Source organism: Carcharhinus amblyrhynchos, chromosome X (genome assembly GCF_965287045.1).
Source record: "Carcharhinus amblyrhynchos chromosome X, sCarAmb.v2.hapA, whole genome shotgun sequence".
NCBI classification, from domain to species: Eukaryota; Metazoa; Chordata; class Chondrichthyes; order Carcharhiniformes; family Carcharhinidae; genus Carcharhinus; species Carcharhinus amblyrhynchos.
In genome coordinates, this window is record NC_137359.1 from 12445593 (window position 1) to 12473187 (window position 27595).

Here is a 27595-nt window from a genome sequence, read left to right on the forward strand (position 1 = left end):
CTCTCCTCCCACTAATGACATCACCCAAGGCTGTGAACTGAGAAACACTGACTGTGAGAGTTGCAGAGGTCATGATTTTTTTAAAAAAATCATCTTTTAAAGAAACACTAATATCACAGTAACCAAGAAGGTAGATGAAGGCATTGCTGTTTATGTTCTCTACATGGACTTTAGCACAGTCTTTGACAAAGTGCTGCCATGGTAAGTTGTTTCATGAGATTAAATCTCACGGGATCCAGGATGAGATAGCCAATTGGATACAAAATTGATTTGACAATAGATGACAGATTGTAGAGGATTATGGTTTTAGAGGATTGTTTTTCAAACTGGAGGCCTGTGATTAGCGGCATGCCCAGCTGGGTCCACTGTTATTTTTTATTTATATTAATGATTTGGATGAGAATTTAGGAGGCCTGGTTAGTATGTTTGCAGATGACACCAAGATTGGTAGCAAACTGGACAGTGAAGAAGGTTATCTCGGATTGCAACAGGATCTTTATCAATTGGGCCAGTGGGCTGATGAATGGCAGACGGAGTTTAATTTAGATAAATGTGAAGTGATGCATTTTGGTAGATTGAATTGGGGCAGGACCTGCTGAGTTAATGGTAGGGCACTGGGGAGAGTTCATAAGATATAGGAGAAAAATTAGGCCATTTGGCCCAGCGAGACTGCTCCGCCATTTGATCATGGCTGATATGCTCCTCATCCCCATTTTCCTGCCTTCTCCCCATAACCCTTCAACCCATTACCAATTAAAAATCTGTCTAACTCCTCCTTAAATGTACTCACTGTCCCAGCATCCACCGCACTTTGGGGTAGTGAATTCCACAGATTCACAACCCTTTGGGAGAAGTAGTTTCTCCTCAACTCTGTTTTAAATTTGCTGTCCCTTATCCTAAGACTATGACCTCTTGTCCTAGAATGCCCCACAAAAGGAAACATCCACTCCACATCTACTTTATCCAGACCTCTTATCATATCGTATACCTCAATTTGATCTCCCCTCATTCTTCTAAATTCCAGAGAGTGCCGGCCTAAACTGTTCAATCTCTCTTCATACAATAAACCCCTCATCTCTGGAATCAATCTAGTGAACCTCCTCTGAACTGCCTCCAATGCCACTACATCTTTCCTCAAATAAGGGGACTAAAGCTGTGCATAATACTCCAAGTGTGGCCTCACCAATGCCTTGTATAGTTGCAATAATACGTCCTTACCATTATATTCTATTCCTTTCACTATTAATGCCATCATTCCATTCACTTTCTTTATTATCTGCTGTACCTTCATGTAGGTTTTCTGTGACTCAGAAGAACATAAGAAATAGGAGCAGGAGTAGGCCATCTAGCCCCTCGAGCCTGCCCCGCCATTCAATAAGATCATGGCTGATCTGAAGTGGATCAATTCCACTGACCCGCTTGCTCCCCATAACCCTTAATTCCCTTATCGAAATCTATCTACCTGTGACTTAAACATATTCAATGAGGTATCCTCCACTGCTTCAATCGGCAGAGAATTTCAGAGATTCACTATCCTCTGAGAGAAGAAGTCCCTCCTCAACTCTATTCTAAACTGACCCCCCTTATTTTGAGGCTGTGCCCTCTAGTTCTGGTTTCCTTTCTAAGTGGAAAGAATCTCTCTACCTCTATCCTATCCATCCCCTTCATAATCTTATATGTCTCTATAAGATCCCCCCTCAGCCTTCTAAATTCCAACGAGTACAGGCCCAATCTACTCAATCTCTCCTCATAAGCTAACCCCCTCATCTCCGGTATCAACCTGGTGAACCTTCTCTGTACTCCCTCCAAGGCCAATATATCCTTTCGCAAATAAGGGAACCAAAACTGCACACAGTACTCCAACTGCAGCCTCACCAGTGCCCTGTACAGTTGCAGCAAGACCTCCCTGTTTTTATATTCTATCCCCCTCGCTATAAAGGCCAGCATCCCATTAGCCTTCTTGATCACCTGCTGCACCTGCAAACCTGAGTTTTTGCGACTCATGCACAAGGACCCCCAGGTCCCTCTGCACAGTAGCATGTTGTAATTTTTCACCATTTAAATAATATTCCATTTTACTATTATTCCTTCCAAAGTGGATAACCTCACATTTGCCAATGTTATTCTCCATCTGCCAGATCTTCGCCCACTTACTCAGCCTATCCAAATCTCTCTGCAGACTTTCCACGTCCTCCACGCAATTCGCTTTCCCACTCATCTTTGTGTCATCAGCAAACTTTGTTACCCTACACTCAGTCCCCTCCTCCAGATCATCTATATATATGATAAACAGTTGAGGCCCCCGCACTGATCCCTGCGGCACACCATTAGTCACCAACTGCCAACCAGAAAAGCACCCATTTATTCCAACTCTTTGCTTCCTGTTAGATAGCTAATCCTCAATCCACGCTAACACTTTACCCCAACTCTGTGTACCTTAATCTTATGCAGCAACCTTTTGTGAGGGACCTTATCGAACGCCTTCTGGAAATCTAAAAACACCACATCCACCGGTTCATCTCTGTCTACCGCACTCATTACATCTTCATAAAAATCCAGAAAATTCGTCAAACACGACTTTCCCTTCATGAATCCATGCTGCGTCTGCTTGATCAAACCATTCCTTCCCAGGTGTCCTGTTATTTCTTCTATAATGGTGGATTCCAACATTTTCCCAACTACGGACGTTAAGCTAACCGGCCTGTAGTTACCCGCCTTTTGTCTACTTCCTTTTTTAAACAGTGGTCCTCATGAACAAGGACACCCAGATCCCTCTGCACCGGAGTACCCAAAGTGTCTCCCCATTTAGATAATAAGTCGTCTTTCCATTTTTCTGACCAAAATGTATGATCTCACACTTATCCATATTAAACTCCACCTGCCACATTTTGGCCCACTCTCCTATCTTATCCATATGTAAGGTTCTTATTTCCTCATTGCAACTTACTGTTCTGCCTATTTTTGTGTCATTAAATTTGGCAATAGAGCCTTCTATCCCTGTACCCAAGTCATTAATATCGATTTTAAATGGCTGGGGCCCCAAGGACTGAATCTTGTGGCACCCCACAAGTTACTACTTGCCATCTAGAAAAGAAATATTTATCCCAACCCTTTGTCTTCTGTCCATCAGCCAGTCACCTATCCAAGCTAATAAATTACCCCTAATCCCATGTGATCTAACCTTCTGAATTAACCTTTTGTGTGGCACTTTATTAAATGTCCTCTGGAATTCCAGATATACTACATCTACAGGATCCCCATTATCTACTTTGCTTGTTACATTCTTGAAGAGCTCTAGCAAATTAGTCAAACATGATTTGCCGTTCATAAAACCATGCTGATTCTGATGGATAGCGCTTTGACTTTCCAAATGTCCTGATATTGATAATTGATTCTAACACTTTCCCGACAACAGACATTAAACTAACTGGTCTGTAATTTCCCACATTTTATCTCCCTCCTTTTTTGAATAAGGACTTACATTTACATTTTTCCAATCCACTGGAACCTTTCCTGTGTCCAGGGAATTTTGGAATACTATAACCAATGGATCCACTATCTCCACCGCCATTTCATTGAATACCCTAGGATATAGGCCATCAGGCCCAGGGGACTTATCTGCCCTTAATCCCAATAGTTTGCTAGTACCTTCTCCCTATCAATGTTGATTGTTCTAAGCTCTACCCTTTCTATTACCTCTGACTTGCCCATTGCTATAGCAATGGCACTAGTGTCCTCCACCGTGAAAACCGAAGCAAAGTATTGATTTAGCATCTCTGCCATTTCAATGTTCCCCACTATTAACTCTCCGGTTTCATCTTCCAAGGAACCAACATTCATCCTAGCGACTCTCTTCCCTTTCATATACTTATAGAAGCTTTTGCTATCCTTCTTGACATTTTGCACTAGTTTCCTTTTGTAATTTACTGTAGCTCTTTTTATTACTTTTTTAATATCCCTTTGTTATGTTTGAAAGTTTCCCAATCTTCCAGCCAGCCATTGGCCTTTGCAATATGGTATCCCTTAGTTTTTGTCTTTATATTGTCCTTGACTTCCTCGTTTAGCCATGGATGTTTTTTTTTACCCTCCTTACCATCTTCCTCACTGGGACATATTTTATTTGAGTATCACCTTAAACAACTGCCATTGCTCATCTGCTGTCCTACCTTTTAGCCTTCCTGCCCACTTTACTCAGGCCAAATCTGTCCTCATGTAGTTTCCTTTGTTTAATCCCAGAACGCTAATGTGGGACTCCACTTTCTCACCCCCAAACTGAATTTTGAATTCTATCATACTGTGGTTACTACTCCTGAGAGGATCCTTAACCATGAGGTCATTAATTAATCCCTTCTCATTACACAATACCAAATCCAGGGTAGCCTGCTCCCTGGTTGGTTCCACAATATACTGTTCCAAGAAACAATCTCTAATACATTCAATTAACTCTGCCTCCTGGCTACCTTTGCCAGTTTGATTTTCCCAATCTAGTGCATATTAAAATCACCCATGGTTATTCATAGAATCCCCACAGTGCAGAAGGAGGCCTTTCGGCCCATTGCGCTTGCACTGACAACAATCCCACCCCAGGCCCTATCCTCACAAATTTATCCCACTAATCCCTCTAATCTACACATTCCCTGACACTAAGGGGTAATTTATCATGGCCAATCAACATAATGTGGGTATGCCGGCGTTGGACTGGCGTAAACACAGTAAAAAGTCTGACAACACCAGGTTTTAGTCCAACCTATTTATTTGATAATATACTCGCAAGCTTTCGAGGGGTTACCCTCTTCGTCAGGTGAATGGAGAGTTCTGGCCTCACATAACCCACACATCTTTGGACTGTGGGAAGGAACCGGAGCACCCGGAGGAAACCCACGCAGAGACAGGGAGAATTAGGGTGGCACGGTAGCACAGTGGTTAGCACTGCTGCTTCACAGCTCCAGGGACCTGGATTCGATTCCCGGCTTGGGTCACTGCCCGTGTGGAGTTTGCACATTCTCCTTGTGTCTGTGTGGGTTTCCTCCGGGTACTCCGGTTTCCTCCCACAGTCCAAAGCTGTGCGGGTTAGGTTGATTGGACATGCTAAAATTGCCCCTTAGGGCCAGATTTTACCAATCGGAGGCTAAGGGCCGGATCCGGACATAAAACGGATCCGAGCCCAGAATCCTTGTTCCAGCACGCCTATACACTTTTTGCAGGTTCCGGTCTGGTCTGCGCTGTGGGCGGGGCTTAGCGCTGCCGGAACAATCAGAGCTCTGAACTGCGCATGCGCAGTTCAAAAAAGATCTGAAACAGCGCGCCCAGGCGCAAAAACCAAAACAGAGAGAGCTGGGTGGTTGGGGGGGAAGGGGGTGGGGGGGGGGGGGGGGGGGGGGTGGGGTGGTGGAGCCGCGGTCAGACCCCCCCGGGAGGCAGCCCCCACCCCCCCCCTCGACAGAGCACACCCTCAGCCTACCTGGATTGCTGCTCTCCCTCCACCATCCTTCTGACCTGCACTCGTTGATGTGGAGATGCTGGTATTGGACTGGGGTAAACACAGTAAGAAGTCTCACAACACCACGTTAAAGTCCTGTTGGAAAGTCCTGTTGGAGTTTAACCTGGTGTTGTGAGATTTCTTACTGCAGTCGTTGGACAGCCTGCAGCACCTTCCTGCCTTCCGCTGTTGTCTGCCGAGCAGGGTGGGGGGAGATTCTCCAAAGTCCATCCTCCCCCCATCCTGGCTCGGGGTGGCGGGGGGTGGTGTCTGCCGGGGTGGTTCGCGAGGGGTCTGTGAAGGGTGTTCGAGGAGGATGGGCTTCGGAGGTTCTCCTGCAGAACAGGAATCCGCTTTGGATTTTTATTCTGCAGGTTGATAACAGCGCGGATCTGAATCGGATCAGAAGATGGTAAAGTGGGATTTGGGGGTAGAGATGGGCACACGGTTCATTAAATCGATTTAAATGCATGTTAATACATTTAAATTGTTGGGCCGCCCGATTGGGGTGTGAACCAGATCTGCGCCCAAATCGAGTGTTGGTAAAGGCACAATCTGCTCGAATTCGGGTACAGATCGCGTTACAGGCCCAATGCCCGAATTTACCGCAATTTCGCACCCGAAAATGGCAGCAAATGTTTGGTAAAATCAGGCCCTTAGTGTCCCGAGATGTGTAGGTTAGAGTGATTAGTGGGTAAATATGTAGGGATATGGGGGTAGGGCCTCGGTGGGATTGTGATCGGTGCAGACTCAATGAACCAAATGGCCCCTGTCTGCGCTGGGTGCAGACAGTGTTAGCGTGGATAGAGGATTGGTTGTCTAATAGGAAGCAGAGAGTTGGTATCAATGGGTGCTATTCGGATTGGTGGTTGGTAACTAGTGGAGTGCCGCAGGGATCGGTGCTGGGGCCTCAGCTATTTACCGTTTACATAGATGATCTGGAGGAGGGGGCTGAGTGTAGGGTGACGAAATTTGCTGATGACACGAAGATGAGTGGAAAAGCAAATTGTGCGGAGGGTGTGGAAAGTCTGCAGAGGGATCTGGATAGGCTGGGTGAGTGGGCAAGGACCTGGCAGATGGAGTATAATGTTGGCAAGTGTGAGGTTATCCACTCTGGCAGAAATAATAGTAGGAGGGATTACTAATTAAAGGGTGAAAAGCTGCAGCATGCTACAGTGCAGAGGGACCTGGGGGTCCTTGTGCACGAGTCGCAAAAACCCAGTCTGCAGGTGCAGCAGGTGATCAAGAAGGCGAATGGGATGCTGGCCTTTATAGTGAGGGGGATAGAATATAAAAGCAGGGAGGTCTTGCTGCAACTGTACAGGGCACTGGTGAGGCCACAGCTGGAGGACTGTGTGCAGTTTTGGTCAGCTCACTTGAGGAAGGATATTTTGGCCTTGGAGGGAGTGCAGAGGGGGTTCACTAGGCTGATACCGGAGATGAGGGGTTTGGACTATGAAGAGAGACTAAATAGGCTGGGTCTGTACTCGTTGGAGTTTAGAAGGATGAGGGGGGATCTTATAGAGACGTATAAAAAAATGAAGGGGTTGGATAGGGTAGAGGTAGAGAGATTCTTCCCACTTAGAAAGGACAGCAGGACTAGAAGGCACAGCCTCAAGATAAGGGGGGGGGGAGCAGTTTAGATCAAAGTTGAGGAGGAACTTCTTCACTCAAAGGGTGGTGAATCTCTGGAATTCTCTGCCCGTTGAAGTGGTGGAGGCTACCTCGCTAAGTATATTTAAGTCACAGGTAGATAGGTTTTTGATAGACAAGGGAATTAAGGGTTATGGGGAGAAAGCAGGAAAGTGGAACTGATCCACTTCAGATCAGCCGTGATCTTATTGAATGGTGGGGCAGGCTCGAAGGACTAGATGGCCTACTCCTGCTCCTATTTCTTATGTTCTTATGCACTGTAGGGTTTCTATGATTTCTAATGTGCAAACTCCACACAGACAGTAATCCAAGCTGGGAATCGGACCCAGGTCCCTGGAGTTGTGAGGCAGTAGTGCTAACCACTGTGCTGCCCCTTAAGGAGTGCCTTAAAGGCAAAAAGTGAGGTAGAGTGGGTGGAGAGGTTTAGGGAGGGATTTCCAGAGCTTGGGGCCAAGACAATTAAAGGCATGACTATCAATGATGGAGTAACTGAAGTTGGAGATTTTAGGTACACCAACAGAGCTGTTAGGGAAGGAGTTTCAGGTTTTTGACCCAGCAACAGTGGGGGAACGGTAATACATTTTCACATCAGGAGGATGAGTCACTTTGAATGAAACTTCCAGATGGTGGTGTTCACAGGTATCTGCTGCTCTTGTCCTTCTAGATGGTAGCAGTTGTGGGTTTGGAAAGTGCTGCTTGGTGTGTTTTTGCAGTGCATCTTGTAGATGGTACACAATGCAGCTAATATTTGTTGGTGGTGGAGGGAGTGAATGTTTGTGGAATGGGTGTCAGTAAAGTGGGCTGCTTTTTACTGGATGGTATCAAGCTTCTTGTTGTTGGAGCTGCAGTCATCCAGGTAAGTGGAGAGTATTCCATCACGCTCCTGGCCTGTGCGTCTAGATGGTAAGAAGTCTGACAACACCAGGTTTAAGTCCAACCGATTTAGTTGATAGTAAACTCACAAGCTTTCGAGGTTTCCCTCTTTGTTAGGTGAATGGAGAGTACTGGCCTCAGACAGAGCATATAAAGCACAGACAGTTTACAGATTACTGATTAGAATGCAAATCTTTACACCTAACCTGCTATTCAAGTCTTAAAGTGGCCAACAATGTGAGTGGAAGGAGCACTGAGCACAGGTTAAAGAGATGTGTATTGTCTCCAGACAGTACAGTAAGTGAGGTTTTGCAAACCCAGGCAAGTCACGGGGGTTACAGATAGTGCGACATGAACCCAAGATCCCTGTTGAGACCGTCCTCATGTGTGTGGAACTTGGCTATCAGTCTCTGTTCAGCGACTCTGCGCTGTCGTGTGTTGTGAAGGCCGCCTTGGAGAACGCTTACCCGAAGGTCAGAGGCTGAATGCCCGTGACCACTGAAGTGTTCGCCAATAGGAAGGGAACAGTCTTGCCTGGTGATTGTCGAGACATGTTCATTCATCCGTTGTCGTAGCGTCTGCATGGTCTCCCCAATGTACCATGCTTCGGGACATCCTTTCTTGCAACGTATCAGGTAGACAACATTGGCCGATTTGCACGTGTGATGATGTCATCCATGTCAATGATCCAGCTTGTCTTGCAGAGGTTGCTGTGACAGGGTTGTGTGGTATTGTGGTCACTGTTCTCCTGAAGGCTGGGTAGTTTGCTGCGAACAATGGTCTGTTTGAGGTTGTGTGGTTGTCTGAAGGCAAGAAGTGGGGGTGTGGGGATGGCCCTGGCGAGATGTTCGTCTTCATCAATGATATGTTGAAGCCATATCCGGAGAAGATGTCGTAGCTTCTCCGCTCCGGGGAAGTACTGGACAACGAAGGGTACTCTGTCCACTGTGTCCCATGTTTGTCTTCTGAGGAGTCGGTGTGGTTTTTCACTGTGGCGCATCGGAACTGTTGATTGATGAGTCGAGCACCATATCCTATTCTTATGAGGGCATCTTTCAGCGTTTGGAGGTGTCTGTCACGATCCTCCTCATCTGAGCAAATCCTGTGTATACGGAGGGCTTGTCCATAGGGAATGGCTTCTTTAACATGTTTAGGGTGGAAGCTGGAGAAGTGGAGCATTGTGAGATTGTCTGTGGGCTTGCGGTACAGTGAGGTGCTGAGGTGACCGTCCTTAATGGTGATGCGTGGGTCCAAGAATGCAACCAATTCTGGAGAATAGTCCATGGTGAGTCTGATGGTGGGGTGGAACTTGTTGATATCATCACATAGTTGTTTCAGTGATTGTTCACCATAAGTCCAAAGGAAGAAAATGTCATCGATGTATCTAGTGTATAGCATCGGTTGAAGATCCTGTGCGGTGAAGAAGTCTTGTCCAAACATCATGACCCCTAGATGGTGGACAGGCTTTGGGAAGCCAGGAGGTGAGTTACTCATGCGGGATTCCCAGTGTCTGACCTGCTCTTGTAGCCACAGTATTTATTTAACATAGAACATTGCAGCGCAGTACAGGCCCTTCGGCCCTCGATGTTGCACCAACCTGTGAAACTAATCTAAAGCCCATCTAACCTACACTATTCCAATATCATCCATATGTTTACCCAATGACCATTTAAATGCCCTTAATGTTGGCAAATCCACTACTGCTGCAGGCAGGGCATTCCACCCCTTACTACTCTCTGAGTAAAGAACCTACCTCTGACATTTGTCCTACATCTATCACCCCTCAATTTAAAGCTACGTCCCCTCATGCTAGCCATCTCCATCCGAGGAAAAAGGTTCACACTATCCACCCTATCTAATCCTCTGATCATCTTAAATGCCTCTATTAAGTCACCTCTTAACCTTCTTCTCTCTAATGAAAACAGCCTCAAGCCTCATAAGACCGTCCCACCATACCAGGCAACATCCTGGTAAATCTCCTCTGCACCCTTCCCAATGCTTCCACATCCTTCCTATAATGCGGCAACCAGAACGGTACACAGTACTCCAAGTGTGGCCGTACCAGAGTTTTGTACAGCTGCAACATGACCTCATGGCTCCTAAACTCAATCCCTCTACCAATAAAAGCTAACACACCTTCTTACGCCTTCTCAACAACCCGATCAACCTGGGTGCTAACTTTCAGGGATCTATGCACACAGACACCGAGATCTCTCTGCTCAACCACACTACCAAGTAACTTACCATTAGCCCAGTACTCTGTATTCCTGTTACTCCTTCCAAAGTGAATCACTTCACGCTTTTCCGCATTAAACTCCATTTGCCACCTCTCAGCCCAGCTCTGCAGCTTGTCTATGTCCCTCTGTAACCTGCAACATCCTTCCGCACTGTCCACAACTCCACCAACTTTAGTGTCATCTGCAAATTTACTAATCCATCCTGCTACACCCTCACCCAGGTCATTTATAAAAATGACAAACAGCAGTGGCCCCAAAACAGATCCTTGCAGTACACCACTAGTAACTGAACTCCAGGATGAACATTTCCCATCAACCACCACCCTCTGTCTTGCAGCTAATCAATTTCTAATCCAAACCACTAAATCACCCTCAATCCCATGCCTCCGTATCTTCTGCAATAGCTTGCCGTGGGGAACCTTATCAAATGCTTTACTGAAATCCATGCACACCACATCAACTGCTTTACCCTCATCCACCTCTTTGGTCACCTTCTCAAAGAACTCAATAAGGTTTGTGAGACATGACCTACTCTTCACAAAACCGTACTGACTATCCCTAATCAAATTGTTCCTTTCTAGATGATTATAAATTCTATTTCTTAAAATCCTTTCCAAAACTTTGCCCACAACAGAAGTAAGGCTCACTGGTCTATAATTACCAGGGTGTCTCTATTCCCCTTCTTGAACAAGGGGACAACATTTGCTATCCACCAGTCTTCTGGCACTATTCTTGTGGACGATGACAACCTAAAGATCAAAGCCAAAGGCTCTGCAAGCTCCTCCCAAGCCTCCCAGAGAATCCTAGGATAAATCCGATCCAGCCCAGGGGACTTATCTATTTTCATACTTTCCAGAATTTGGTGAGTCCAGTTCAGTTTCTGGTTAATGATAACCCCCCCAGGAGATTGAGTGGTGGTGGGTGGGGGGGGCGGTTCAGCGATGGTAATGCCACTGAATGTCAAGGGACGATGTTAGGTTCTCATTCTCAGACAATCATTGCCTGAGACTAGTGTGACACGAATGTTTCTTGTTCAGAGGAGCACTGAGTGCAGTCAGTGGATAGAGATAAAGGCAAGAATGGCTGTGAAGAAGAGAGAGAGAGCATCATATGACTATTGTAGCGAAGAACAGGAGATATACTACACATATAATATAGAGGATAAAAGAAAGTGACAGAATAAAGTTTTGAAAAATGAAGAGTGGAACTGGGTAATGTTTGCTTTCTCCACTTAGGCGGAGAGCTGGCAGGAGAAACTGCCTGTTCATTACAGAGTTCGCTTAGCTGCCAGTCCATCAATTTTAACAGCAGAGGCAAATGGGCTCCATCAGTGGCGGCAATCCTGTGCAACTTTTTACTGATCAAAGAATGCGAAATATTGAACAAAGCATGCAAGACAAGCTGCAGAACACACGGCACATTGTTCCTACACTAATGAGTGCACAACTTACAGTACAGGAACAAGCAGAGAGGCAGGATTTATATCGAGATTACAGGATAAATTTCACAGGATGTGAAGAATGCAGCTATTGGGAATTGAATCAACATGTTACATAGTGTGTATAAAATGTCGAGCTCACAACATCCTGTATGTGAAACAGATCAAGAATCAATTTGGAACAATAGTTCTCTGATAAGTGTGAATGTTAACAGCTTTTCAAATGAGAATTCTTCACAACAGAAAAGGAAGAGTTGGCCCAGTTCTGGACAATGAGGAAATATGGGAAAAAAACTGAGCTTTTGAATCCACTTCATCTTCACAAGGTTTAATGGGTCCAATTTTCAGTTACTGCCTTTTCAACCAATTACACAAAAATTAACTTCATACTTCCCATTTCTTGCACTATATTGATCGTTCATTATTATAACTGTTTAGACCAATCTTCTTTCCAAATTTCCTTCCCTCATTGTGCAAAGGATTCGGTTTTGTCCATTGACTGTTCAGTTGAAATAAGGGACTGGTCTATGAGGTACACAAATAAACCATTGATTGGAATCGTGGCACTGGTGGCCATTTGGCCCATTGTGTCTTTGTTGACTCTTGCAAGGCTAACTCAGCTAATCCCACTCCCCCACCATTTTCCTGCAACCCTGCACACTTTTTATCTTTGAGTGCTTATCCAATATCATTTTACAAAGCCACAATTGAATCTGCCTCCATCACAATCTCAGGCAGTCCTTTGCAGACCCTAACCACTGCCTGCATTAAGGAAATTCTCCCCATGTCATTTCTGGCTCCATTGGCAATCACCTTAAATCGGTGTCCTATGGTCCTCAGCCCTACTGCCAGTGAGAACTACTGATCCTGTCTGGACCACTCATGATTTTGAATGCGCTATCAAAACCCTCTCAACCTTCTCTTCTCCAAGGAGAACAGCCCGAGCTTCCTTGATCTAACCATGTAACTGAAGTTCCTCAACTCTGGAACCATTCTTATAAATTTTTGTTTCATCCTCTTGAGAACCTTCACATCCTTCTGAAAGTGCAGCATCTGAAAGTGAGCACAATACTCCATTTGAGGCTTGTGTTTTCTAAAAGGTTCACCATAACTTCCTTGCTCCTGTATTCTATGACTCAATTTATAAAACTCAAGATCCCAAATTCCTTCTTAGTCACTCTCTCAACCTTCCCTACCACCTTCAACAATTTGTCCACATATAGTCCCAGCTCCTTCTGCTCCTGCACCCACTTTTAAAATTGTACCCTTTGTTTTATATTGCCTCTCCAGGGATCACTTCATACAGCTCTGCATTCAGTTTCATTTGCCACATGTCTATCCGTTCCATGAACCTGTTTATATGCTTTTGAAGTCTTGCTAGATAGATTTCTATAGGTTCAGCAATCAGTTAGGAAGGATAATGGTATGTTGACCGTCATCGAATACAGGAGCAAGGTATCTTATTGCAGCTGTACAGGCCGTAGTGAGACCTGGAGTGCTGTGTGCAGTTTTGGTCTCCTTAGCTAAGAAAGGATGTACCTGCCATAGAGAGAGTGCAGTGAAGGTTCACCATACTGATTCCTGGGATGGCAGGATTATTGTATGAGGAGAGATTGGATTGACTTGTCCTAGAAGAATGAGAGGGAATCTCACTGAAATGTATAAAATTCAGACTGGATGCAGGGATATTGTTTCTTCTGACTGGGAGGTCTAGAACAAGGGGTCACAGTCTGAGGATATGGGGTAGGCCATTTAGGACTGAGATGACGAGAAATTTCTTCAGAGGGTGATGAACCTGTGCAATTCTCTACTACAGAAGGCTGCAGAGGTAAAGTCACTGTATATATTTAAGGAGGAAATAGATAGATTCTATACTCTAAAGGTGTCAATGGTTATGAGGAGAGCGTGGGAGTATGGTGTTGAAATAGAGGATCAGCCATGATCATAATGAATGGTGGAGCAGGCTTGAAGGGCCGAATAGCCTACCCTTGGCTCCAATTTTCTATGTTTATATTACTATCTTATTCATATCTCATAATACTTCCAAGTTTTGCAAATGTTGAAATGATGCTCTGTACACCAAAGTCTAGCTCATTACGGTCAATCAAGAAAAACAATGGTACCAAAGAATAGTATTCAGTTACCATTTACTGTCATTGCAGTTTATGACTTGTGAATAAAGCAGGAAGGCAGATCTGAGGTATACTGACAGCTCCCAGTTCCGGTCAAGAAATATGGAGTTTGGTGAATTCATGCACACAAAAACGTAGCCACACTGTTAATGTTACAGGTTAAGGATCAATGCTCTGACCTAACGTTGGACAGATTCCAAAAGGTCCAATGGAGCACCCCAAGAAACTTTATGAATGTAGTCCTGTCAAAGGAGGAGATAGAGTGATGAGTCTTGACTTCAGTTGAAAGACAAGGCTATGGATTAAGTGCTGGAAAATGGGATTATAATAAGTAGGTGTTTGATGGTCAGCATAGGTACGATGGGCCAAAGAACCTCTTTCTGCACTGTAAAACTCTATTACTCTATGACTAAGTAGGAGAACACTGCGTGGAACATGAGGCTCAGCATAGGAGCCCAAGAGGAGAAAAACAGGAAAGATCAGAGATGCAGGTATTGATAAAAGTGACTTCACACCCCCAAGTACATTGCATTGCTTGCTGAGAGTGTTGTACTTTGTTATTATTAGTGTGATCTAATTGGGAAGACTTCGTCACTGTTCATTTACAATCTGCCACCGGAGGACATGGAGAGTGGACCCCCCCCCCCACTTCAATTCCCTTTGTTCTCAGCATGACAACAAGGCTGAGACGGTCATGTAGAAATTGGAAAGCACCAGCCCATTCCCAAATGCTGCGTGGAACATGGGGCTCCGAGTCTCACTGTCTTTGAAACTCCCATTGACGCTGCGCCTATGATGGACATGGATCTGTCAAGTGAATCCAATCAGAAGTTTTCTTTTGTGAACCCCTGCCTAACCATCACCTACCCACTTCCCACAGAAAAAAATACAGCATTATCAATGCTCTGAGGTTCACTTTCCAAAGGGAATGAGGTAGTGCAGAAACAGATTTCCACTGGTCAAATATTGCAAAAATGTGTAGTGGAAGTTAATTCCGACCTGTTGCAGACTGCATGCTATTGCTCCTTCCAAGGAACCCTCTGGGTGTTTATTTGCTTTGTTTTATTAATAGTTGATGATGTGGTCAGCTCAGGATACCTACAAAGAGCTGCAATCCAGTTAATAATGAGGTCATCTTTCCTTGTTGGTGAGACTTAGGCTATCTCTTTATATAGTGCGGACTTGGCATGCTATCAAAATGTTCTGTTGTGGTTTGAAACTTCTGCCTAGGCCTAAATCTGTTTCTAATTTTGGTGTTGGATTATTATCTCTCAAAGGAACAGGAACATCTGATAAAGCTGTGGTTACTGAGTGGAACAAATATTTTTCACTGCTTTCTATTTTTTTTCAGTGTAGCCTTCTCATCTTCTGAGAAGAAAACTGTATAATCCTGAAATGACTGTTGGCTAATTAACTTTTGAAAGCAATGATTTGAGGCTTTTAATATTGTTTATCAGAAATCACTGGGCAAAATACTGCAAGGAATTTCTCTTGTTCCCAAAAATATGCATTGGAGCATACTTTTACAATATGCAGAGTTATGATCAAAGTGTCATTTACTTCAGATAACAGGAATAATAAAATCGCCACAATGGATACTACAGAATCTTCCACATGACATTTGTGTTTAGTTTGCTGTTCTTTAATGTGTTGTTATATTTCAACGGTTGCATTCCTCATTGCTAGTTCTAATCATATGCTAATAGATTATTATCCTGTCTGGTGTTATCACAGACTCCAGAAACTGAACAAAATATGAGCAGTGTTTTTTTATGGCATACTGAAGCTAAGAATTCTTTTGTAAAAAGTAGCATTTTATCTTCAAGATAAATGCGGGGTGGAATGGGACGGTAACGTGATTAATTTTCAAGTAGACTTAGGGATTTCTTGCTGCAGGGTTGATTAAGTTGATCCAAAGTGAATTGAGGTATGAGGTGAGAGGCAGTGAGGGAGCCTCAGCACCCAGTAAATCCAATATTCCTTGGTCCACACTTTCAAAATTGAAATCTACGAAGGACTCTTGGCAGGTGATGTTGGCAAGCAAACATTTCACACAGTATCTTTGTCTGCAATTTTAGTGACCACCTCAGCCCATTTCAAACAGGTTAAATATTGGACAGCAGAATGCCACACCAAAGCTAATACTCCCAACTGCAATTTTTAGGTGAAGATGCTCTTCATCGCAAAGGCATTTCAAGATTTGACATGCACATTGTTGTATTTACTTTGAACTTGCTCTGGTGTCTGGACAGATAAGAATGAGGCCATGTTGGTTTGAAAATCAATTGAAAAGTCTAAAATAGTTCTGCTGTTTTAACTAAGTGAGCCCAAAAATAACTGTTGCTCTGTGTGGTTCGATGCTGGGAAATGAAGCAATTAACTGATTTGTTTCTGGCCTCATTTTTTCCAATTGTTTTCTCAGCCCACCTTCCAAATGACTGAAAATGGAACACGAGGAGAGGCAATGGTGTAATGGTAATGATGAGCATAAAATCATTGCCGATGGTAAAAACCCATCTGATTCACTACTGTCCTGACAATGTTTTCATAATCATTTGACTTTTTAAATTCTAGATTTTTTAAATTGAATTCACATTTTGCTACCTGCCATGGCGGGATTCAAATCCAGGTCCCTACAGCATTACCTGAGGGTCTCTGGATTACTCATCCAGCAACAATACCATTACTCCACCACTTCCCCTGGCTTTGCAGAGGGCTAAAGATTAAGAAAGAACAAGCTTGCATTTATATCGCACTTTGGGGAGTCCTTGGGATCTCCCAAAGGCCTTCTCTAATGATTGGAATGGGTGGGTTGTCTCATGAGGAAAGATTGGACAGGTTAGGCTTATATCTGCTTAGAAAAGTAAGAGGCGACTTGATTGAAACATATACGATCCTGAGGGGGCTTGACTGGGTGGATGTGTAAAGAATGTTTCCTCTTGTGGGGGGGAATCTAGAACTAGGGGGTCACTGTTTAAAAATAAGGGGCCACCCATTTAAACTGGAGATGAGGAGAATTTATTTCTCTCAAAGGGTCATGAGTCTTTTGAATTCTCTTCCTCAAAAGGTGGTGGAAGTAGAGTTTTTGAATATTTTTAAGGCAGAGGTGGATAGATTCTTGGTAAGTAAGGGAATGATAAGTTATTGGGGGTAGGTGAGATTTGAGGTTACTATAGGCCATGATCTTATTAAATGGTGGAGCAAGCTCAAGGGACTGAATGGCCAGAAGAAAATCTCCTCCTTTTCAAACTGTGACATCTTTGCATTCACCTAAAGAACAAGGCCTTGGTTTAACTTCCCATCTAAAAAACGGATCGCCAACAGAACTCCCCCAAGACTGTGCTGTGATTGTGTGTTTACGCCAGCAAGGAAGACCTGACACTATAACAACAAGAATGAGGGAATAACAACCTTACAAATGCATATAGATAGGTTAGGATAAAGCAGACGTGGAGCAGATGCTTCTGCTGGTGGGGCATTCTAGGTTGAGACATCATGGTCTTAGGATAAGGGGTAGTTAATTTAAAACAGAGTTGTGGAGAAACTTCTTCTCCCAAAGGGTTGTGAATCTGTGGAATTTGCTACCCCAAAGTGCGGTGGATGCCGGGACAGTGAGTAAATTTAAGGAGTGAGACATTTTTAATTGGTAATGGGTTGAAGGGTTATGGGGAGAAGGCCAGAAAATGGGGATGAGGAGCATATCAGCCATGATCGAATGGTGGGGCTGACTGGGCTGAATGGCCTAATTCTGCTCCTCTATCTTGTGAACTTATGAACTATAAGAAGCAAAGTAGTTACCAAGTGAGAAAATATATGTTTATTTAGTACTTTAAACATGTGGAAGAAAAGGAAAAGTTATTGAATAAAGTTTTCCTGGAGATGCATTTGAAGCAATGGAAGTATTAAAACTATGATCAACATTGAGAATATTTTCAGTAACATGGATTGTTTATATAAAAGAAACCCAACAGGAATATTGGAAAAACCAAACATCTTTATTCCAATTGCAGCGGATGGCATTTTGTTTGTGATCTGTAACATATTTGCAAATATTAATGATTGTCACTTCAAAGCCTACAAAACAAAAACATACTGCTTGCAGAATGTGCAGCAGTACTGGGCAGATGTTTGTGTTTCCAGGGTCTGGGCAGCTTTATAATGCAATCCCAAATTGTGGCCACCATTAAAATGGCTGGAGTTGTATCAGCTGGTGGATGGGTTTCTTGTCAAGCCGAAAATTGAGACAAGAGATACTTTTCTTACTATTTTCTCAAGGAGCGTTTGGGAGAGTAACTTTAACACCATGTCCAGTCTGACTTCCTATTTTATTCCAGTATGTGTTAACTCCAATACTTAAATTCAGCAAACTGAACACTCCTCCCATTATAAATGATCCCTCCGCCCCCTCTGCTGTGTGGATCTCACAACCCCACGGTTAAAAGATCTGCAAGTGACATTCCTTATTTAGCCAGATTATGCAATAATGATGGGCAACCTAGACTAATGAGTTGGGTTCATCTCAGTGGACTGTAAGATTGAAATTGGGCTTGTTCACAAACCATGTCCCCATGAATAAGCCTGAATACGTTTGATACACATCGAATATTTCATAACGAGTTATAGAAAATGATTAATCATTTATATATTAAGAGAAATATTGGCAACTTCAAATGGTAAAAACAAAAGAAATATTGACCCTTTGGACACAGAGGGACCACGCGGCTCTCACGCTCAATGTTGTGTGTAATCAGCACACACCTCACTTCACTTACCTTTGCTTATGTTGAAATCACTTCAGTCACACCAGTAGGAAATAAAACTACATGGACGGAAATCAGTAGAATGTGGCAACCCTGCACCTGGAGCAACGGTCAACAAAATGTCTCAGGGGGTGGCACTCAGAACCCAAATGGGCCATATATGGCCCCAGGCCACCCACTATTGATCCAGTAGCTGAGTCCATTCCCTATCTCCTGGGTTGCATGGTGCCAGGATTGTTCTTCCTGTTATGTGGACCTTTACATTTTGTGCATGTGTGAATTTTGAACTCTCCTCCTGTCTGCACGCTCCCTCAGCTCTGTGGCATGAAAGGTAAACATTGGCCAGTACTTCGGGAGAACTCGCCAGCTCTTCCTTTACACCCAGCTGAGGAATCAAGTGAGGCCCAGGGTTAATGTGGCACCCTGACAATAATGCAGCACTCTCTCAGTACTGAGCAGGAGTGGCTGTCCAGATCTGTGCTCACATCTCTACAATGGGACTAGATTCAACACAGTGGGCTTATTTAACTACAGCTCAGCTCAATAATAAATTACTCTCAGCGCACCACAGGCTATTAGCACAAAGGCCTGCGAAGGGCCATTGAATTCAGTTCTGCAAATACCAAACTGAAGCACAGAATTCCAATATACCAAACTGTGTCCCAATTACTCTTGTAGAATTCAATTCCTGAACATCAAATATAGTTTGATCATGTGCTTTCAATGCTCAGCAGACAGTGTAGTCTGTTCACTGCCAAATCTTTTCCAGAAACAGCAGTGTAGTTCAAGAGTCTAATCACTTTTGTGTAAAGTATGTTTTTGTTAAGTATTCTTATATTGGTCTTGTTTGGATTGAATTGCTGAATGATTAAATGGGCTGTGGTACAAAGATTTGCAAATTGGCTATCGTTATCTGCAGCATTTATAGAAAGTCTGATCCAAGCATAATTTTGATCCCAGGATAAAATTTCCTGGCAAGTTGTGTGGGCTCTTTATTAGATTTCAATTGGAAATGGAAATGAGGCAGAGAGGACAGAGGCAGTATGATGCGAATGGAAGGCACACAGAGCAATTTCTGGAAAGCTCTTGGGATAGGTGGGTGAGGGGGTGTGTGTGTGTGTGCTGGTGAGGTGAAAAGATATCCTTGCATCGCCTTTTGGAACCAATTTTCTGCCTCAGGAAACTTGATCACTGGGAGCTGCTCAGATCAGTTGGCCCGGAGTAGTTGGGTGCTGATTTGGGCCAAGGCGAGATCTATTTGCTTTCACTCTCTCACCCCAGATGGCAAGGAAGGCCCAGATGGCAGTCAACAAATTGCAGGCATGGACACCATCCCTGCCGCATCTCGTCAGGACCTGTCACTATTGGAGGACTTTTTATGGAACATAAAACATCCATCAAGACATGTTGAAAGATACTGAGCAGCTTCACAAGGTCAGAAGCCATGGAGTTGCATTCCCCACAAGGGGGAGAATCTGCAGGCGACATCTGGAACAGAGAATGTTTGGAACCCTTCCCAAAAAAAAGATTAGTGTGGAATGAAGTGTTCCAGCTACCAGATCCTTCTGATCTGCCACAGGAAAAGTCCACCACATCAAGACAACATGCAGTACATACCTGCATCCAACAACACATGAACAGGATCTGCAAGGAGGCAAGGTTTTCCTGTGGACTGGGCTCACTGCTTACCCAGGTTCCCTCACTCATCAGAGTTTGTAACACACTCCTGGTCGGCTTCTACTTTCTAACTCCTCTAAATTTGAGGTCATCCAAAACTCTGCTACCCGTGTCCTTACTCACACCAAGTGCAGCATACTCTGATCTTGTTCGTGGCCACTCGGCTGAAAGTGAGAATGGAGAATTTGGTATTCCAGCCAAAACTCCATTCACTTTAAGAAATATGGGAGAAATACAGCCATGAATGAGCTGTATTCAGGAGATTTTCAGTGCAAGTCCCGTTCCCTCTGATTTCTATTGGTTCCCAGTCGAGCAATGCCCCAATTTGAAATAAATATAGAAGTGAAAAGCTGTAGGCGCTGGGAATCTGAAATAAAACAGAAAATGCTGGAAACACTCGACAAGTCTAACAGCACCTGAGAAGCAGAGTTCATGGGCGGGATCTTCCAGTCTCGCTGAAGTTAACCTCTTGTGGCGTTTTCTCCTACAGCAAGGCAGGCAAGCTATGCAAACTGTTGTAGGCATTGGTGCGACTGGAAAACCTCACCAGTGGCCAATGGCAAGCCGCCCCCGCTGCCAGAAAGCACACCGGGGATGGGGGGGGCGGGGGGAGTTGGAGAATCTCAACCAATAAGTCAAGACCACACCCCTTCATCAGAAGAAGCCTTGATTTGTGGCTCTCATCCTTGTTTCCAAATCCCTCCAAGATCTCCATTATAATCTTCAGTCCCACAACTTTCTGTGATCTCTGCAACTTCTCTCATTCCAGGTTCTTGAGCATCCCTACTTTTAATCACTCCATCATTGGTGACTGTCGCTTTAGCTGTCTGGGCCCCAAGCTCAGGAATTTGCTCCCCAAAACTCTCCACCTCACCATTTTTCTTTAGCCCTCAGGTCCAGCAACACTATTCATGTCATGAATCTCTACAGACAATACTTGCACCATGTTTGGAAAAATCCCTTTCCAATATACCTAATTTCAGAACTGGTTACCACCACTATGATGTAATTCAGAGGTTCTTTTCATTCATTCAGGGGATTGGGCATCGCTGGCAAGAGCAGCACTTGTTTTTCATCCCTAAATGCCCTTCAACTGAGTAGTTTGCTGGGCCATTTCAGACAGAAGCTGAGTCAACCATATTGCTGTGGCTCTGGAGTCACATGTAGGCCAGACCAGGTAAGGATGGCAGATTTTCTTCTCTAAAGGATATTAGTGAATCAGATGGGTTTTTCCAACAATCGATGTTAGTTGTCATGGTCACCATTACTTTTATATTCTAGATTTTGTTTTTTCAGTAATTCCACCAGCTGACGTGGAGTCAGTCCAGTGGCATTACCACTAAGCCACTGTATCCCTTTTGACTAAATCCAACCCTATCGGACGGAAGATAGAAAGATAATGATGTAGCTCTATTCTGTACTTAACTGATTAAATCTATATATACTTCAGTGCCTGTAATGTCGGAATGATGTACTGGTTTCTAATTTTAATTGAACATTACCCAACCACTACTTTCCTGTTACCTGCTGAATTTGTTGTTTTTTGTTTCTACATGATTATTACATGTTTCTATGTATTTAATGTAATTTAATGATTATTTAGCCTAGCAGATGAAATATAATGTGGAGAAAGGTGAGGTTATCCCCTTTGGTAGGAAAAAGCAGAAATCAGGAGTAGTTGTTAAATGCTGAGAGGTTGGAAAGTGTTGAAGCTCAAAGGGACTTGTCTATCCTTGTTAACTGAAAGCTGACATGCAGGTACAGCAAGCAATTAAAAAGGCAAATGATAAGTGGGCCTTTATTGCATGAGGATTTGAGCACAGGGGTAAGAAGGTGTCTTACTGCAATTATATAGAGCCATGTTGGGACGGAACCTGGAGTATTATGCGCAGTTTTGGTCTCCTTACCTAAAGAAAGATATACGTGCTATAGAAGGAGTGCAACGAAGATTCACTAAGTTAATTCCTGGAATGGAGGGATTGTCCTCTGAGGAACGATTAAATAGACTAGGGCGGCACAATGGTTAGCAATGCTGCTTCGCAGCACCAACAACCTGGGTTCAAGTCCCAGCTCAGGTCACTGTCTGTCTGGAATTTGCACATTCTCCCCATGTCTGCGTGGGTTTCCTCCAGGTGCTCCCACACTCCAAAGATGTGTGGGTTAGGTGGATTGGCCATGCTAAACTGCCCCTTAGTGTCAGGGGGACTAGCTAGGGTAAATGCATGGGGTTATGCAGTTAGGGCCTGGGTGGGTTTGTGGTTGGTGCAGACTTGATGGGCCGAACGGCCTCCTTCTGCACTGTAGGGATTCTATGATTTACTCTCTGGAGTTTAGGTGATCGCATTCAAACATACAAAATTCTTATATGGCTAGACAGGGTAGTTGCAAGGAAGATGTTTCTTCTGGCTGGGGAGTCTCGAACCAGCATATACAGTCTCAGAGTATGGGGCAAACAATTTTGGACTGAGATGAGGAAGAGTTCCTCTCCTCCCCCCACTCTCCTCCTGCCTACTTCTCCATCCCATCAAATCCCATTTACTCCCCTCACTTCCCTCTCCCACTTTGCATTACTCCCCCCCTTACTCCCTCTGCCTCACTTCCCTTTCTCCTCACTCCTCCCCAGTCCCACTTCTTGTCACTCTCATCCCCACTCCCTTGCCCATCACCCCCTCACGTCCCACCTTTTCGCTCCCCTCTCCTCCATACTCCCACTTCCCATCAACCACCCCCCTCAGTCTCTTCCTCCTCCCCACTCAACTCCCCCTGCCCTCTTGCTCGACTCCCTGAGGTGATGCTTAACACCCAGTGAGGGAAGTCAAACTCACACCAGATGATATTGTGCTGTCCCATGGAGTTGGGGGGATGAGAATTTCCACACCCTGTGAAATCTCCCATATGTTGAATTTTCATGTCACAGCTGCCCAGAGGCACAAGTCGGAAACCAGAACAAATATCCAATCTCAGAGGCAGGTCAAAGTCCAGCAGTCAATATCAGAGTGACTTTGGACCAGATCACTCAGCAGGTCACTCACAGGCTCTCTTAGCTGCCGATGGCCAAATCATTGGACAGAAAAAGAGAAGTTTACAAAGCATTACGTCAGAGAGACACACTCGCTTTCAGAAAAATAAAAGCAAAATTCTATCTTGCAAAGTCTTTCAATTTTATACAATAAACTTAAAAAAAAGACTGCAATGTGCTTTGCATGTTTTGGGCTAAGACATTTGAAGCATATCTATTCCTAATCATGTCCTTCATATGATTTTCTTTTAACCAATTTTCCTGCAAAGGGATTTTCCAGTGCCTCTGGGGATGCAGGGATCTGGAGCGGTTGACTTTTAAGTCAGCAAGTTTTCAGACAGCATAATACAGTCAAATGTCATTTTTCAATCGGATGTGCAGCTCTGGGCCTGGCCTGTGGATGTAACAAATCCAACAGGTTTTCAGCTTGAAGCAAATAAATGGTTTATTTGGTGTTTAGGTGGGGCATGATTCATCCGACTGCTGAACATGAATAACTGCATCTGTCTGAACACTTTTTGTGGTTTGGGAAATGGCGGCATTTGAATTGGATAAAATTGAAATAGTTGAAAACATTTTCAGCCAAAGTAATGTACCGATAAGGTTTGCTTTTTCCTCTTGTTTGGGGGCAATCTCTGATGTTGTTGTGTGCCCGGTGGCAATGGGGTGAAGAAAAAAAATGTAAAGTGTCAGAAATATGTCAAGTTTGAGTTCAGAAAGCACTAAATGAGGTGGTGCTATTTGGCCCACTCCTTGCAAGCTAGAAGTGTACAATCGATATTGGTTGTTGGCTTTCCCTGAAGCAGGTGATGTTTTACCAGTGAGCCCATTGCATCTTCTTGGCATTTGCTCAAGGGCAAAGCTCTGCAAGATACCAGAGAGGCAGCTTTATCGAAGCAATTGAGAAGATCTAGAAGCATGATTACTAACAGTGTGAAACACAAAATGGAATTGATATTTATTTATTTGACTGTCACACTGCAATGAAGTTACTGTGAAAATCCTCTATTCGCCACACTCTGGCTCCTGTTTGGGTACACTGAGGGAGTATTTAGCACTGCCAATGCACTTAACCAGCACGTGTTTCGGAGTGTGGGAGGAAACCAGAGTGCCCAGAGGAAATCCACACATACATGGGGAGAAGGTGCAGGCAGAGACCGAAGCCAGGAATTGGTCCCTGGTCCCTGGTGCTGTGAGGCAGCAGTCCTACCCATTGTATCACTGTGCTGCCCGCTATGCACTCCTGGGACAAAATACTGGTGGAATAACAACCTATACTGATGCAACACATTTACTGTAATAAAATGTCCCAAGGAATATTACAAAACAAAGTGTGAAGCCAAGCCACATAAGGAGATCTTAGGGCAGATGATCAAAACCTTGGTCAAAGGGGTAGGTTTTAAGGACTGTCTTAAAAGAAAGAAAACTAGGTAGAGAAGCAGAGTAATTTGGGGAGGGAATTCCAGAGATTAGAGCTCCAGGCAACAGAAGGCAAGTCAAAGTCCAGATCCCTACATCCCCAGAGGCACTGGAAAATCCCTTTGCAGGAAAGTTGGTTAAAAGAAAATCATATGAAGGACATGATTAGGAATAGATATGCTTCAAATGTCTTAGCCCAAAACATGCAAAATGCACTGCAGTCTTTTAAAAATATACTGTACAAAATTGCAAGAGTGAATTTTGCTTTTATTTTTCTGACAGCGAGCGTGTCTCTCTGACATATTGCTTTTTAAAATTCTCCCCTTTTTTTGTCCAATGATTAGGCCATTGACAGTTAAGAGAGCCTGCTGAGGGGTCTGATTCAAAGTCACTCTGACACCAGCTGCCACCAATGGTGGAACAATTAAAATTGGGGATGTTCAAGAGGTCAGTATTAGAGGAGCATAGAGATATTCGGAGATTTCAGAGTAAGGGAGGGACAAGGTTATGGAAGGATTTGAAATATGGGAGGCCAACAAGGAGTGCATTGGGGTAGCTGAGTTTAGCGGTAACAAATTGGCATAAATGAGCATTTTAGCAGCAGAGGAACTGAGGGAGGGTGATATTACAGAGATGAAAACAGTCTGAGCAATGACCTTCCCTTGGAACATAGGGTTTGAAAGTTTTGACCAGAAGTTAAAAGATCTGACCTTCCTGAATCCTAAGTGGGAGACAATTAGGTAGCAGCAATCAAATCTACTTGTGAATCAGAGGGTGCTAAAAGGTGCTACTGGTTACAGCAAGTCGTGAGAGTTGGTGCTGACTCAATGGGCCGAATGTCTTCTTTCTGCACTGTCAGGATTCTGTGAAGAGGTGGTACAGTAACACCAACAGTCCACAATTAATTTGTCACTTGTCCAGATCTTGACACTCCTCAATGTTTATTATGCTGAGCTAAAATTAAGCAGACAACAAATAAAAGTTCTTTAAATGAAGCACTAATTATTTATCAGGGTGTTGTAGAAAGTGCCAATTTATTTGGCAGAGGGTCTATTTTTGTTCGCCAAATCTATTTTGTATTACTCATCCCTGGGGGCATTTATCAGCTGAGCACTGCCAAAAGTAGATATTGAATTTCATGAAATAAAAGCAAAATACTGCACATGCAGGAAATCTGAAATAAAAACAGCAAGTGCAGGATAATCTCAGCAGGTCTGGCAGCATCTGTGGAGAAACAGAATTATGGGGCTGGATTTTACAGCCTCGCTCGAATGAGACCAGAAATTCCTGCCCGAAGTCAACAGGTATTTCCGTTGTCTGCCCCTTGCTCGCTCCGATTCTGTGGTGGGTGAGGTGGTAGAATTCCAACGAATGTTTCAAGTCTGTATGACCATTCTTCAGAACTAAAGAGGGATAGAACAAAGAACAACACTGCACAGGAAACAGGCCTCTCAGCCCAACGAGCCCGCGCTGCCACTTTAACATTATGAGTGCCCTCCTCTTCGTCTACGCCTATTGGGGAAGATTGAGGGAAGACTAATTTAGGGATAGCCTAAGAGCACGTTTTTGGGATGTGGGAGGAAACCGGAGCACCCGGAGAAAACCCACGCAATCACAGGGAGAATGTGCAAACTCCCGCATACACCGGCCCAAATCCATGTATCTGCACAGCAAACAGTGATAGTCACTGAGCTGTCATGTTGCCTGTCAGATGGTCCAGTTTAAGCGGACACTAACGACGTGAAGCACTAGGCAACTCTCAAAGCAACATCCAAGAACAGCCCTCGCGCGACCCACCGCGTGTATGCCCCTTGTTGGATAACAAGGCAGACCAAATCACCTGTGAAGTAAAAGAAAAGACATCAATAAACATGCAAAACTTTGACAGACATTTACGGAATCCCCAGAAGCTCAGATGTAAGACAAGTGAGCCATGAAATATGTTGGAAGGTCTGTAGGAATCTATTGATTGCCAGGGACATCCCAAAGCTCTTGATCTTTATTTAGAAAAGTCTCCTGTATCCCTCCATCTCTAGTCTGCTCATGTGCCTAAGTAAGCCTTAAACAACTCTAGCGTGCCTGCCTCCACCACCTTACTTGGCAGTGCATTCCAGGCCCCCACCACCCTCTGTGTGAAAAACCTCCCTGTAACATCCGAGTTATACCTCGCCCCCCTCACCCTAAGCCCGTGGCCCCTCGTAATTTTTGTATCCAACCTAGGAAAAAGCTTACCACTGTTCACTCTATCTATACCCTTCATAATCTTAATCACCTCTAATAGATCTCCCCTCATTCTCCGCCTTTCTAAGGAGAACAGCCCCAATTTGCCCAATCTTTCCTCGTAGCTCAGTCCTTCCATACCAGGCAACATCCTGGTAAACCTCCTCTGCACTCTCTCCAGGGTCTCCACATCCTTCCTGTAGTAAGGCGACCTGAACTGGACGCAGTACTCCAACTGTGGGTGAACCAACGTTCTATACAACTGCAACATTAGACACCAGCTTTTATACTCTATACCCCTCCCTATAAAGGCAAGCATACCATAGGCCTTCTTCGTCACCTTCTCCATCTGTACTGCCGCCTTCAAGGACGTGTACTTGCACCCCCAGGTCCCTCTGCATTTCTATACTCTTAATAGGCCTACCATTTATCGTGTAACTCCCCCCTACATTCTTTCTTCCAAAATGCATCACCTTGCATTTATCTGGATTAAATTCCATCTGTCATTTCTCTGCCCAATATACCAGTCTATGTATATCCTGCTGTATTGCCTGACGCTGCTCCTCACTATGAGCAAGTCCAGCCATCTTTGTATCATCTGCAAACTTGCTGATCACACCATATACTCCCTCTTTTATGTATTTATGTATATTACAAAGAGCAAAGGCCCCAGTACTGAGCCGTGCAG

The 27595-nt window shown here is 44.1% G+C and overlaps 1 protein-coding gene across 1 annotated transcript in view; it reads left to right on the top strand.

The window, feature by feature from the left end:
* The window catches only part of LOC145361845 (pleckstrin homology domain-containing family A member 3-like), a 299538-nt gene that overhangs the window by 221537 nt on the left and 50406 nt on the right, over positions 1-27595 (top strand). The gene's annotated exons all lie outside the window — the stretch shown is intronic.